Raw genomic sequence first — 16,215 nt, 5'->3', positions numbered from 1 at the left:
CCTTTGACCTTGTGACTGCCTGGGCTCTCACCTCATGGCTAAGAATTATTTATTCTATTGTTTTTTCCAAGTTGACGGAAATTTCCCACAGTTTATGCCTATTCTCCTTACTTCCTCAACCTGAAAGACCAGAGAGAAAAATGTAATCACTGCAAACTCTTGCCTATTAATTCTTCTGCTTTGGTTATTTCTAATGTTTTCTTTCAGTCCTCACACCACCCACCTCCATCTGGAGAAGGTTTCTCAAAAATTCTAGCAGAGATTTAGACACCAACCACAACGTTACATATATTTGGTCCCGTCACCACTAATAGTAGTATTTCTTTTGGTAGACGTCTCGCTGACAGTAACTCTTGCAAAACAGAAAAGCCACAAATTCGTTGCATGTAAACCACATATGCAAACACGGCAGACATTCTAATTAGAGAATTGAGAGACAAGACTTCAGAATTTCATTCGCCATATCTCTTGGTTCTTACTGAGCTTTGAGAGTGAGACGTTTTAAAAAAATTCAGAATTGTATTATTTGCTGAGTGAAAACCCAGTGTCTTAGATGCATTTTCCAACCAAGTGTAAAACTCGAATTTAAAACAGTCGGGAGGATCAGTTCATTTATTGGAAAAGAGTGAGAACTTTCTTACCCGGCTCATAGTGGTAAAGAGCACGTATGAGGTTAGCATATATAATACCGAAACACTGACACTGCCAGGGATATCCATTTTTTTCCGTGTTTCTGTTTTCAGGTCTCTGAAGGCTTGTGCGTCTGTGATTCACATACCAGTTGCCACATCTACAGGCCAGATCTGATCTTTGGATGCAGTGTTTCAATTACAGAGGAAGTATAAGTGGCTGACATGTAAAATTTATTGCAGTACCCCCTTGACCTCACTCTTTTATTTTTAATAAAAAGAAGGAAGGAAAATAGCAGCAGTGTGGGTTAAATTAAAATGTGGTTTCCACCTCAGGCAAAATTCAAAGGGCTTTAAAAATTCCTCACTTCTCACACATTGGCACGAACAGGGAGAATTTCACAGTGATAAAGCGATTAACAGCTTCATAGCATTAATACAGCTGCACTTACTGAGCCCTCATATCTCTGAGACGGGCATTTTTACTACCAGTTCCCATCTCAAGATAAGGAAACAGAGTGTCAGAGGGTAAGTAGCTTGCCCAAGGGCACAAAGCTAGGATGAGGTCAACTGGTATCTGATCAGAGTCTACTGACTCTGAAGTCCAAGCATTAACAGAACTCAGATGATAAACTAGCCAAAGAAAACACCAGCATTAAGTAGGTCCACCCTTCATTTCACACTTGCAAATCGAAGGAAAGAACAAACTAGAAAACTGGAAACAGCCTGACTCTTCCACTGGAGCTGGAATACCCCCTGGTTCAGCCCTCGGACTCTTCTTTGTCTGCTTCCATTCCTTCACGATGGCTTTGGATGCCATCTCTAGCTAGATGGAATAAACCACCACATAGAGGTTTCCAGCCCTGACTTCTCCCCTGACACCACTGATGCCCACAGAGCACCTTTACTTCAATGTCCAACAGGCCTCTCAAACTTAACATATCCAAAATTGAACTACTCTCTGTCTCCCAAAACCACTCCAGCAGAAGCCTTCCCCACCCAGGATGATGGCAGCTCTATCTCTCCAATAGCTCTGGGGAAAAAAAAAAAATCAAGTCATCCTGAACTTCCCTCTTCCTCTTACACTGTTTCTCTCATGTTCATTTCACAAAAAGGCAGTTTACAAACATATTTCTCATATGATTCTTTAAAATGGCAAACTCCACTAGTACAATTAATAATTATTTCATTTGCATGTAACTCATCATGAGTACCGTTACTAAAGCAGTCAGGTGAGCTTTATCCATCGTAGACAATGGAGCTTTATCCACTGTCTACCTACAAACAATGATGTTCACCTACTACTTCGTTTTTTATGTGTTATTTGATAAACACGTATGTAACACCTCCTATCTGCCAGCCGTTGATCTCAAAGTGCTTTACAACTCACTTAACTAACTCATGCACTCCTCAAAAGAACCCTATAAAGTAGGTACTATTATTATCCCATTTATTTAGATAAAGAAATTGAGGCACACAGAAGTTAAATAATGCCCAAGACCACACAATTCAAACCTGGACAGTCTGGCTCCAGAGTCCGCATAAATGAACCTACCGTGTTATCTGGCTTTCTTATGGCCAGGACCTACCTCTGCCAAGTGCCCAGCCAGGACTGGCTGTACGTTCTCTGTCCTCTTCACAGGAGAGAAGCAACCAAATGACAGGGATCAGAGCCCCTAGTCCCATGAGCACAGTGCTGTGCGTGATGGATGGTGCAGCTAGAGGAGCTGCTGCAGACACACCCGCCCACCTATGCCAATCAGGCTGATGTGAGTGACAGAGACACGCAGAATTTACGCTAACAGATCCCCACTCCCCAACTCACCCCCTTTCTGGATGATACTTTAGAACAAAAAATTTAAGGAGGACGAGATAGGGAAAAGAAGAGAAGGAAGTGTGCTTCAACAGCCCTGCTGATAGTGTGAACTGAGGGAGCAAAAACAAGGGCCGTTTCCTCCCACAGGGATCTCCGTGGGTGTGGTCAGAGTGCACAGACAGCCCCTGTTAACTCTTCCCAGCACTTTTCCTTTTGTTTCCAGATACAGTACAATAGTGACTAAGGGCACAGTTTCTAGAGCTAAGTGATTAAAAGAGGGTGCAAAGTCCAGGTCCACTACAACCTTTGACAAACTACTCAACTCCAGCCTCTGCTTGTCTCGTCTGTGAACTGAGATCCCACTCTTCCCAACCGTACAGAGCTGAGACAGAAATTAAGTGAGCTAATACGGAGTGAACTGCTAGCAAAGGACCTGGAATTAGTAAAACTCAATGAATAATAGCTATTGATAGTGATTTTGATAATTTTGATTAAAAAAGTTTTTCACACCTTTCAACTGCTCAGAGTCTGAAGTGGAGGGAGATGGAGGGACAAGGAGTAATGTCAAAAAAAATACTTTATGTTTGGGACTTCCCTGTTGGCGCAGTGGTTAAGAATCCACCTGCCAATGCAGGAGACACAGGTTCAAGCCCTGGTCCGGGAAGATCCCACATGCCACGGAGCAACTAAGCCCGTGCACCACAACTACTGAGCCTGAGCTCTAGAGCTCGTGAGCCACAACTACAGAACCTGCGTGCCACAGCTACTGAAGCCCGCGCACCTAGAGCCCGTGCTCCACAACAAAAGAAGCCACCACAATGAGAAGCCTGTGCACCACAACGAAGAGTAGCCCCCACATGACACAACTCGAGAAAGCCCGTGCGCAGCAACGAAGACACAACGCAACCAAAAATAAATTAATTAACTTTTTAAAAAAATTCTTTATGTTTGGCAAAGATACAAGTCAAACTGTATTTCTGACAGCTCTGGGTTCACGAAACAGACAACATTTAAACAATGTATAACTGAATAAGCTATGGATCACCCCAGCCTTATCCACTTAACCACGGTATTATAATTTCCCTCTTTTAAAAACTTACGTCAGGAAAGACAGACAAACATATTCAGTTTCTAAAGCAAACAGAAATAAAATCTGTTTTCATTTAAAGCATCTCACTTTTTTTTTTTTTAAAGCAATTAGCTAACTTCAAAAGGCAGCCAATGGAGTGATTCTATCCTGCTGGTAAGGGTCTGGTGTCTCACTTCAAAGTTCAAGCAGATTGAAAGCCACTGATAGTCCTGCTATACTGGTTGGCATTTGGCATGAAAAGTGCTGAGATTGCTGTTTCATTCAGATGGGAGTGTTTGCACAGGCCCACAGCACTGAAATGGTACTTTCTTACAGTGAGAGCCAGGATTAAGCCTGAAAGAGAAGGGTGTAATTATCTCATCCCCAGATTAAAATTAACGAGGACCTCTTGGGGTTACAGTTGAGGGCCTCCATGGGCTACAATAATAGATGGAGAAAATCTTAACTAAATGTCAAGGACCCAAGTTCTTAGAGCCACCATCCCTATGGAGATCTGCAAAGCAAATGACGCTGGGAACCACCAAATGTCAGGGAGGTGGGATCCAGGGATATGGACGTGCCAGGGTATTCTTGCATGACTTTAAACAAGTCACTTGACTTTCCCAAGTCATTTTGCAAGTGGAGAGAGACCAACCACCTGCCAGTTTGACAGAGTTTATGATAGGATTAGATTGTATTGATAAAGTGGTGCGTCATCCTTAGCTCCAAAGTGCTTTCCTATTAATAAAATGAAATGTTAAGAAGGTCAAATGAGAGTCCAGTGTTACTCATCTTCTAATGAATCAATGAATGGCTTAATTTGTCAGGAGCTGTAAGCCGTCAGAATATTCGTTTTTGTTTTTGTTTTTCTTTTGCGGTACGCGGGCCTCTCACTGTTGTGGCGCGGGCCTCTCATTACTGTGGCCTCTCCTGTTGCGGAGCACAGGCTCCGGACGTGCAGTCTCAGCGGCCACGGCTCACGGGCCCAGCCGCTCCGCAGCATGTGGGATCTTCCCGGACCGGGGCACGAACCCGTGTTCCCTGCATCGGCAGGTGGGCTCTCAACCACTGCACCACCAGGGAAGCCCCCGTCAGAATATTTGGATTAGATGGTCCGAGGGCGCTCAAGAAAGGAAGACCTCAAGAAGCTCAGGCTTCCCTTCTCCTCTCTTACTTGACCCCTTCACTCCAGATACAGAAGTCGAATCACAGTCCTAAACAAGCCTGTGGCTGACCAGCAGAGCCACAGATCACTTAGGTCCATTCCCTAAACCCCAATGCTCCACCCAAATGCTACTTCTCCCTCCGATCCAGTGCGACTGCTCCTCCATGAGCCTTCCTGTCCAGGACAACCTCAGAAAGATCCCATCTCTGGATTCACAGCATGCATACCCCCTTTTATTATATGCCTACTCTTGGCCTCACTGTTACGTACCTATTATTAATTTTGCGTAAATATTATGCCTTTTCTCTCTCAGATTAGAGGCCGTGTCAGAGGACTAAGTACTACACTTTTCTGAATTCCTCATGATGTCTTCCTCGGAGCCTTGCACCTAGAAGATGCTCAATGCCATTCACATGAAGCCACCTTCCAAAGATTTTACTGGGCCATTAGCAATCTGCCAAGTAGCTTCACACTCCTCATTGGGACTAAATATTGTAAAGAACATTGACCATCTGTTACCTGTTGGTGAGGCCACCTCAGTGCACACAAGTCTGCGTTGGTGCAGGGCCGGCTGAAGTGACAGAGGTGTACACAATGGACAAAAGATTCATGGGACTTAGAGTTTTCAATCCTGCCCTTCTTTTATCTGTCTATAGAATTTTGGTTGTTTCTATCTACGTTATTATATTTCAGAAAGACAACAATAGCACTGGAAATCTACCACCAGAAATTGCTAGACATTGAATATATATATGGTATACATTATAGCATTTATTCAAATAAACATAGAGTATGCTAGTTATCTAGTTATTTAATATGTATGTTACTTAAACATCAAATTTCTGGATAAATGCTAAGCAACAGTGAATAGTAACACTTTCTAATGACTATGATCAGTGTTTTAAGTCCCTCCTGGCTAGTTTAAGTGTCCCTTTCCTCACTGGCTCTCACTCATGTCTAGGGTTTTGTTTGCTACATCTTTTGAAACTTTAGACCAAGTTTCCTGGAGACCTGAGATTGAGGGAACTGCAGGAGTTCACCGTACAGTTCACCAAGAGAAGGTAGCACTAAGGCCAACCCTGCAGGAAGAGGGGAAACAGCTGGCCTTCCAAAATTACCTGGACAGGGAAACAGACAGATCTGACCAACAGAGTTGGCCTCAGGCCTGCTGGACAGAGGTTATGGTTCCAAGCTTTCACATCCCCCCTCTGGAGGTACCCAGAATCCTGGGGAATTCTCCCGTCTCCAAGAGCACACCGTTAAGGTGTCATTTGTCTGTCAAATCTCTATTAGGGGGCTTCTCTGGTGGTACAGTGGTTAAGAATCTGCCTGCCAATGCAAGGGACACGGGTTCGAGCCCTGGTGCGGGAAGATCCCACATGCCGCGGAGCAACCAAGTCCATGCACCACAACTACTGAGCCTGCACTCTAGAGCCCACGAGCCACAACTACTGAGCCCACGTGCTACAACTACTGAAGCCCGCGAGCCTAGAGCCCACGCTCCACAACAGGAGAAGCCACCGCAATGAGAAGCCCGCGCACCTCAACGAAGAGTAGCCCCCGCTCACCGCAACTAGAGAAAGCCCGCAGCCAGCAATGAAGACCCAATGCAGCCAAAAACTAAATAAATAAAATAAATAAATTTATTTTAAAAAAATCTCTATTAGGAAAAGTATCTTTTCAAATCTCACTCACTTCGCATTATAGCTTAGGCCCACCATGACATTTCTTACTTTATACAAATTTAATAGGCATAGAATTTCCAGTATATTCAACACCCCAATGGACCATTTTACACTCATGCCACCTTGAAACAAATACTGTAACCTGCTAGCTAGCACTCAAAATGTTGACCCTGAAAGTATTTCATTCATTCACATGGTGTCTGTTGGGCAGGCATATCACTGATTATCTAGACCCCAGTAGAGTTCAAACTTTTGTCACATCCAAGATTGAGAAAAATACAGCAAAAAGAAAACAAACCTTCACGATGCTTTATTTCTTCTGTCACGTTGTACACGCCAACATATTTTCTCCTTAACGTCTGATCTTGGAAGGCTCTCTCATTACAGGAATGCTCTCTCATTACAGGAGCAGTGAGTCACAGCTAAGGGAACTGTCACAACTTGCGCCAGCCATTAGTATAAGCCAAACCATGGATGACTTTGGGTTCTCAGGGGGTTATTTATCTAGGGGGGTTGATCACAATTTGCATGATCATACGGTACAGATGTTTATTCGTGAACGTGACCTCAAGAGAAGAGAGCAATTTCTTGGTCTGACTACTTTAAAATTCAGCCAAATGTCCACCCAGTGGGCCAACCCAGCTCCAAAAGATATCAGAACTGGGATGACAAGCAGTGAGATGGATCAGGGTGGGAAATACACTGGCCGACTTGAGTGCAAGGTCTGGAACCAGGCAATGTGCTCGCTGACAGGGAGTCAGGGCAGAATCACAAGGGAGGGGATAAAGCAGCACTTGCACACTTCTTACCTCTCAGAATCTGAGCTTTTTTCATTTCCTCACTGTGAGAATTGCATCTGCAATTCAATATACACCTAGAGACTCAGTCACTCTTACAGACCCCACTGTTTGTGGCCAGAGCCAGCCTTCAGCAAAACTGCCACAGGGATTATGCTGGGACCTTCCAGATTTTTTTCCTCCTTCCATTCTATTCCGGCCTTTCCCTCAACTATGTCTTAATTTCTCCCTTTAATTCAGTGGTTTTCAAAGTGTGGTCTCTGGACCAGCATCAGCAATATCACCTGAGCACCCCTCAGAAATGCTTGTTCCCAGGCCTACTGGTTCAGAGATTCTGGGGGTGGGGCCCAGAAATCTGTGTTTTTTCAAGCCCTTTAGGTGATTCTAATGCACCCTAAACTTTGAGAACAGCTGCTTTAGGTGACAATTATAAAATAAGGACTTTAAGATGAGAGAGACATCCATTTTAGGAGAAAACTTGTTAAGAAGACAAGCCACCCAAGTGCCAAATGAGCCACTTCTAGGAGTGGACTCAAGTCATGTGACAGATAGTGAGAGATCTGAGGCTGCTGTGTTAGTCCGAGCCCTCATCATCTCTTACCTGTAAGTCTCACCTATTTCATTCTTCCCACTTTGCTACGAGAGATGTGTGCTCAGCCTGAACATTTGATCATACCAAACCCCAACTTAAAATCCTTCAGCATAACACAACATTGTAAATCAACTATACTTCAATTAAACAATTAAAAAAAAAAGAAAAACCTTCAGCGGCTGTTCCCTGCCCATAGGATAAAGTCCCAAAACCCTGGCACACAACCCAGGGCCCTGCAACATCTGCCTCTAGGACACCTTCCTGGCCTTGTTTCCTTCTGCACTTTCCCTCCTAATCAGCTCTGCCTCACGGGTTTGCAGGAGGCTTACGAGTCCCCATACCACTGACATCAGTTTTGGCCATGTGACTTACCTTGGCCAACAGCATGAGAACTACTACTTCTAAGCAGACATTAAGTACTATAATAGTTCTGTTCTGTCATGTTCTCTTTTTCTCCCTTTCCCATAAACAAGATTAGTATTGTCCCAGAAACAGGCTGTTTCTTAAGCCTTAATAGACCCCCAGATAAAGACAGATGAGAAGTAGAACCGAGAGTGACCTACCCTGGACACACAGCATATGTGAGAAATAAACTTTGGTGGTTGTAAGCCACTGAGATTTGGGGGATATTTGTTTATTTTGCCTAAAATGACTATTATAGCACTTCTGATATCCCATATCCTCTCTATCTGGACTTCTCCCCTCTGCCCTACCCTTCCTCCTAATCCCACCTCAACTCTGTTTGCACAAGAGAACTGCTCATTAGTCTACACTCAGCTCAAGTGTATCCCCTCAGTAAAGTCTTTTTTTTTTTTTTTCTTTCCCAGGTACAGCTGATCATTCTCACCTTGCGGACCTCCTCTGCATGCTACAGATCTATAACTACATGCCCGGAACGGTGCCAGGAGCTTTCTATTCATTAGCACCATCCTTAGAACTCGTCCAAAAAAAATGTTTTTTTGAGTCCTCATTTTACAACGTGAGAGACTTTGGCTCAGATAAACAAAGCAACTTGTCCAAGTTTCCCAGCCATCAGCCACAGAGACAGAGTTCTCACCAGGGGTGGGTCTGGCTCTGAACTCAGCAATCTTTCCCCTGCCCCACGCGTCTCTCTCCCTCCTCCAGCACGAAGCTTTCAAATCCTCCCACTCAGGTGAAGAGAGTAGGTCCCCTCATCAACACCTGAAAAGGCTGCTGAATTAATCTGACACTTGAAAGATTTGCATCTGGAAGTGGGCTTCTTACCCTCTGAGAAGATAATCACTATCTCTAAGTGGATGTATTTATTCTAAGCCTCCTGGCAAATGCGCTGGAGACCCTAGGAGAACTGGGGCCCTTTGTCTGTGCCCTTTCCCCACGTCCCAGGTTATGCGGGTAATGTGGTGGAAAAGACAGGTTCCCACTAACATCACCCTAGAGAATTTTTAGTAAGGTCCTTTTGGGTTTGTTAGAGGGTAGGAAGCAAGTAAGTAGCAGAGGGCTCAGAAATCCAGCAAGTCTGATACACATTGATACTTTAGCTTTTAAAAAGACAAATTCATGGAGTGAAACGTTTATCTGACTTTTCAAATTAAACAAGGAAAGTGACACAGTGGCAAAGAACTGAACCAGACCACCTAGGTAGAAAACGGGGGGAAAAAATCGCCTAAGGTGGGAAGTGCAACTTTGGGTTTCTATGAGCTGCTGGCATTCTGTTGTGTGGTTGGGCTGTTTGTTCTTCTTTTCTTCTCTCTCTCTCCTTTTAAACTTTACTTGTTTAAGGGAGGAGTAGGAAGTATAAGAACCTTCACAGTTTCCCCCCAAATCAGCGATATTAATGAAAGATTGAACAAAGTACCATGATATTCTTTTCACAGAACATTCATACCATTTTTTTCAAATGTTACAAAGTTTTCTGATACTAATTGGAATCCATTTATCTCTCTCACCATTCCAATGAAGGTTTTTGGTTTTTTTTTAATCCCAGGACCTTTAAATGATACCATCCTTAACATTATTAACAGTATTTTTCCCTTTCAAGTGTAAAAAGCTGTTCGGAGCTCCAAATAGTCACTGGGCCGGTTTGGACACGTCTGATTTACTCTTTAAAAGACCATCCACTCCGTGTAATAAATCCTAAGAGCCAGCGTTTATTGAGTACTTAGCGCTGTCCTGAGTGTTTTTCAGCATTGGCTCATTTACTCCTCAAAACAACTCTATCAGGCAGGTAAAAGCATTGTGCTTTACAGATTAGAAGAGTGAGGCACACAGAGCACGAAGGACCTGCCTAAGAGAAAAAGAGACAGGCAGAAGCCACCAGCTGCACAAGAGCACAGTTAATGATTCACTCACAGCCCTCGGGCAGCTCCTTTTAGTAGAGGCTGCAACACACGGACACACACACACACACACCACATCAACTCTCTTCATCTCAGTGAGAGGCGGGTGTCCTGCAAATTGCTTGGCAACGCGAGGAGGAAACTCCATCCAAAGCCCGGGTCCGCCGGGTCCAGGCCGCCTCTGGGCGCTGTCCAGCGGGCAGCGCGCCTGAGAGGCCAGGCTGGGGTCCTGTCTCCGGACAGCCCGAAGGTGGGGCAGAATGCCAAACCGGGATTTCTGGCGCAGGGGGACGGGGCGGGGGGGTGTTGGGGGAGAAAAGCACCGTCCGCAAGTACACCTGTTGTCGCCTCCCTTACTCAAGCCAATGAAGACGTCGCGGGGACTCAGATCTCGGGGAAGACGCCCACTGGCAAACAGCGTCTGTGTATGAGTGTGGGTGTCGCAGGTGTCTTGTCCACCCCCGCCCGCCTTAGGCCGACTCACCTCACTCCCTCTCACCCCTGGACGGCGGCGGCTGGTGGAAACGCGTCTCCCGGGGTCTCCGGCCGAGGTAGGCGTCAGGGCGCTAGGGGCTCGGGCAGCGCCAGCGGCGCTAGGACCTAGCGGCCAAGTCGCCCCCCGCCCGCTCCACCTGCGGGGCCCCTCTCCCCGGGCACGCTCACCCTCCCCGTGCGGGGCGCGGGCTCGGTTACCTGTGACGCCGCCCGCAGGTTCCAGAGAGTCGGCTGGAAGGTCGCCTCGGCAAAGCGGGCTGCGCTGGCCCAGGGCTCCCAGTCCGCAGTGAGGCTCTCGCCGCCCTCCCTCCCAATCAGCCCCGCCGCCCGCTTCACAGTCTGAGCTCGCTCTGCGCCCGCCAGCTCCCGGCGCCGCTCCCGCCGCTCCTGATTGGCCGCAGCTCGCGCCCGAGCTGCGCCCTGATTGGGCAGCCTGGAGCAGGGGCGGTGGGGCGGGCCGGGCGCCGACCGGACCTGCTCCCGGCGACCCTCGCACAGCAGCCTCGCATCTCCGGTGCACCCAGATGCCCCAATACAAACGCTGAAACCGGGATCCTTCCCCTCCGCGCGAGTGGAGTCCAGGCACGGGGCGGAGCAGAAAGCGTTGTTGCAAAGTAGCAGGGGGATGGCAGGGAGTGGAGATCGCCTAGGAGTCTCTCCCACACTGCGTGTCAAGGCAGGACGGTAGAGATCATTGCTTCTCCGGTGTCGCTCCTACATTTGACTTCACGTTCATTTAATACTTTTACTATAAAAAGGGCGTAGGACGCAGGGCAGTAGCTTATAAACAGTGGGTGCCAAATTGTGTTCGTGGACCCAAATCGTACTTGACAAGCAATCTTTTGTGGTGCAACCAGAGCTTGCGAAGAGTAAGCGACTTGTCCAAGGTCCTAATCACGTTAACAAGTTATTAAGGACGAGAAGGACGACTAGATCTTCCTTTACAAGGAATTTATACCTAGCTAGGGAGATGAGCCTGAATAATAATAATAACAATAACAACAACAACAACATCAACCCTAACGTTTCCGTGACGCATATTATTTGCCAGTCACTTTTCCAAATATTTTACATATATTAATTCAGAAATACAGGAAACATCTGTCATAAGGATGTCCACATGTCCCGTGTGGACAAGTGACATCAGCTCTGAGTATGGAGAGATTTTCATCTGGAAGACACACTCAGTAACTCCACACTGCGATGCAGAGGCACAAGTTAGAATGGAGAGGAATTGTTGGGAATAAAATTATTTCCATCTTCATTTCTTCTTGCATTTCATAGTCTTTAGTCCTCCCAACATTTTCTCCCACCTGCAATGAACCTTTCTAAAGACTAAAAACAACTACTGTAAATCAGGGTGCTCCCAGAACTTTGTTCTACCGCTCAGAAAAGGACGCCCCCGCAAAACACCCAGATAGACAATGAGTAGAAATAAATAGCAGTTTCTATTTCAGGAACTTTGACTTTGGTTGCAGTAATGTCTTCCTGACAGCAAGTATGTAACCATTTTCCTGCAGGTATTTCCCCCAGTTCTAGCTTCCTATGTTGACAGAACCCTTGAGTGAGAAATTTCGTTTGATAAAGAAGATAAAAGACCCTAGTGAAAACCAGCTTGACCCATTCTAAACAGCCTGATTTTTGCCCTCGCGTGAGCTGAAAGACGTTTACTTTGAGGAGCCCAAGACTCCTGGAGGAAATTAGCTCCGTTTTCTCCAGTTTATATCAATGGACAATCAATTCACTTTATATTGAAAAGATGTACTGGGCATAGGTGAAGCCTAAGCCTCACCTGGTAAAAACCTGAGGGCACAACAGACCGTACGAGGAAGTTTCTTTCACCAGCATCCCTCCCCAAGCATCAGTTCCTCACTTTCCATGGCTGTGGCTTTTGCCAAAGCAGAAATTCCATTTGGATTGGTCATACTGTCACTCCAAAGAAAGGCTACCTCAGGCAAAGAACTAGGCTGACCCAAGATGATTTCTTAAATGGATCAACCCTGGTATCATCACACTAAACTCAGCCCTCTGGAAGGATAAGTGGAAGAAGAATCTGGATTCCATCACATTCACTCTGGAATCTTCCTGTGGGCAGAAACCCTTTATGTATCCATCTATGCCCTGTGTCATCTAGCAGAATGCTTTGCTTAGTTTTAATTCCTGTGTGGCATTTCTTCCCTGGCGACTTCTACTTAGCACTAGAGACTCAACTAATGTAGCTCTTCCTCCATGAGGCCTTCGCTAACTCTCCCAGGCAAAGGTAGTCATCCCCCTACCTGTGTTATATCCTCACTACAGCATTCTAGTTCCCATGGCTGTCAGGCAATGGGAAGTAATAGGTATTCAATAAACATGAACTGATTGACTAAAATCGCTGACAGGTTAATAGGGTAGTACTAAGGAGACTGGGGCCACATCCCTATCCTGGTCAACAGGGCATCCTGCAGTTCCAAACTGAATGGATATTTAGTGTGGGTCAAAGTGATCATCCATCCAACCCAAGAGTGAGTAGGGAGTTTCTGTATGTCAAGCACTATCAGGTAAAGAAAATAATAGTTCTCTCCTAAATACATGCAAAATGAAATGGTGCAGCTGATTTAGAAAACGATTTGACAGTTCCTCAAAGAATTAAACATAGAGCTACCATATGACCCAGTAATTTTGCTCCTAGGTATATACTCAAGAGAATTTAAAACATATGTGCACACAAAAATGTGAACACAGATGTTCATGGCAGCATTATTCATAATAGCTGAAAAGTGCAAACACCCCAATGTTTATCAACTGATGAATGGATAAACAAAATGTGGTGCATCCGTATGATGGAATATTATACAGCTATAAAAAGGAATGAATACTGATACAGTGCATGTTACAACATGGAAGAACCTTGGAAACACTGCGCTAAGTGAAATAAGCCAGACACAAAAGCCCACATACTGCATGATCCCATTTAGATGACTTTTCCAGAATGGGCAAATTTATAGAGACACAAAGCAGATTAGTTGTTGCCAAGGAGCCGGGGGAAGGAGAAATGAGGAGTGACTGCTTCATGGATCTGGGGTTTCCTTTTGTGGTGATGAAAATATTCTGGAATTAGATAATGGTTATGGTTGCACAACTTTGTGAATATACTAAAAATCACTTGAATTGTTATTTTTTTTTATGTTTGGCTGCATTGGGTCATCATTGCGGTGTGCAGGCTTCTCATTGTTGTGGCTTCTCTTGCTGCAGAGCATGGGCTCTAGGTGCGTGGGCTTCGGTAGTTGTGGCGCACGGGCTTAGTTGCTCTGCGGCATGTGGGATCTTCCCGGACCAGGGCTCGAACCTGTGTCTCCTGCATTGGCAAGAGGATTCTTAACCACTGCGCCACCAAGGAAGTCCCTGAATTGTTTTTTTAAAAAAGTCCACACCATGCATTCTGAGGGTGCAGAAACTGTCAATGAAGGAAATGTCAGTCAAATCCTAAAGTGTAGTAGCTAAAAGTATAAAAGTGTGGAGAAACAGAAAAGCCAGTGAAAAACAGCTAAAAGTCAGATTGTCTTCCCCTCACGCTCTAGCTTTCCACAGCCCAGAGGAGATTTACTCCTTAGATCTGTATTGTCCAAATGAACATTCTATGGTAATGGATATGTTCTCTATCTGAGCTATTTATTATGAAAGCCACTAGGCACATGTGGCTATTGGATACTTGCAATGTGGTTAGTGCGACTGAAGAACTGAATTTTAAATTGTGTTTAAATAGCTACCTGTGGCTAGTGGCTACTTTACTGACAGGGTAGCGTTTACTGGTTTAGAGGGCTAGAGCCATCTTCACTGGCAGTTTGGAACAACACTGGAAGGCATCGGAGGGGGAGAGTCTATGTCTTTATGTCCCAAAGCCCAGCCCAACAATATACCCACTAGAAATCCTTCAATACCATCTCACTCCTCCCAACCTCCTCCCTTCTGTGAACTCAATGAACTTCAGTCAAAATACAGTGTTTAGTTTTGTCTTTATGGCAAGGTGCTTCCATTCAATAAATATTTATGGACCAAGCGCCCTGTGGAATTCTGGGAAGAGAAAGGTATGTAGACAATGTCAGCCAAGTTCCCAAGGGTTGTTCTTGACAAGGCTGAAAGGATGAAGGGACAAGAGAAATCCCTTACAAGGACCTGGTTCCTTTCCTCCTTCCCTCCAACATCTCCTACTCATACATACACATACTCTTCCAAGTGGGAAATCTTGCTATTAAGATGTTGAAGTGGGGCTCCCCTGGTGGCGCAGTGGTTGAGAGTCCGCCTGCCAATGCAGGGTACACGGGTTCGTGCCCCGGTCCGGAAAGATCCCACGTGCCGCGGAGCGACTGGGCCCGTGAGCCATGGCCGCTGAGCCTGCGCGTCCGGAGCCTGTGCTCCGCAACGGAAGAGGCCGCAACAGTGAGAGGCCCGCGTACCGCAAAAAAAAAAAAAAAAAAAAAAGATGCTGAAGTGATGCGAAGAATCTTTATTTAGATTTCCTGTTTCCCACTCAAGCCTTTTAACGTCCTTAACTCCCTCAATACACCTTCTGGTTCATGTTGCTCTTTCCCTTCTGTGAACTCTCATTGAATTTGAAATCAATAGAACGTAATGACTTTCTAAGTGTTCTTCTGTAATGTGGTGTCCCCACCGCAAGATTCATTTGTTACGCAAATGTTTATTGAACTCCTGCTTATTTCTGTGCCAGAATAGTCCTAGGGGCCATGGATGAAAAGAAAGACAGGGTCACTGGGCAGCTTAGCGCCTAGTGAAAAGACCCACAAAGAAACTGTTCTACAGAGTTTGGCTTAGATGTGTAAGAAGGTTTACTGAAAGCACAGGGCAAGGAACAAATGAGTATACATAGAGAAATCAGGGAAAGTTTCTCAAAGGAGGTGACATTTGAACTGAAGAAATTTGAAAGATGAATAAGAGTTTTTAAAACATTTTTTTAAAGTAAGATGTTATTCTTTTTAATTGAGGTATAATTGACTTATATTAGTCTCAGGTGCACAACATAATGATCCAATGTTTGTATATATTGTGAAATGATTATCACTTTTTAAAATGTAAGATGCTATTTTTTTCTTTACAACTTAAAAAAATTTTTCACTTATTTATACTGTCCACCTCCCAAAGTTGGATTTGAGGCAGTATGTCAAGAAAAGCTCTGGGGACCAATGTTTGAAAGAATGCATTAACATCAAAGTCCAGCTCAACATCTGTGACAATGGTTTGCACTGCTAACAAGGGTATTAACTGGACAGTCACTCTGGCTGCCCTCAAGGCTTAATCCTGAGAGCAAAACAAAATAAATATGTCTCTCTGATCTCAAGAAGTTTAAAATGTCTCACCTGTACTATTGCAATACACTTCTCGTTGGTCTCTTGTGTTTAATCTTATTTTCTTCTATTCCAGTGTATCCTAAATTTCAGTCATCTGTGTCCCACCATCTGTCACCCTTCTTGCAGATGTACCTCATTCTCCATGTATCAACTGTGATATTATATACTTAACTGTTTCTTTAAACTGGCTCTCATTTTGCTCAACTTTATTGAAAGGCAATTTTTATATCATTGTCATCAGTGGAATACCAGTATCAGTTGCCATAAATAGAACATTGACCACAAAAATAGTACAATGAAAATA

General features: G+C 44.9%; 1 protein-coding gene across 7 annotated transcripts in view; it reads right to left on the bottom strand.

Moving 5' to 3' along the window:
• Positions 1-10,896, bottom strand: part of STON2 (stonin 2) — a 152,146-nt gene extending 141,250 nt beyond the window's left edge. For 5 of the 7 annotated variants that reach the window (XR_013827216.1, XR_013827217.1, XR_013827218.1 and 2 more), the window contains exon 1: positions 2,219-2,444. The gene's annotated coding sequence lies outside the window, so the exon portion shown is untranslated. Of the gene's footprint in view, positions 1-2,218; positions 2,445-10,764 lie in introns of those variants that run through there. The other 2 variants (XM_079913959.1, XM_079913961.1) reach the window with 2 other exon arrangements.
• Between the last annotated feature and the right edge of the window lie 5,319 nt (positions 10,897-16,215).

Source organism: Stenella coeruleoalba, assembly GCF_951394435.1.
Source record: "Stenella coeruleoalba genome assembly, chromosome: 2".
NCBI classification, from domain to species: domain Eukaryota; kingdom Metazoa; phylum Chordata; class Mammalia; order Artiodactyla; family Delphinidae; genus Stenella; species Stenella coeruleoalba.
This window is presented reverse-complemented; position numbering and strand designations above follow the sequence as displayed.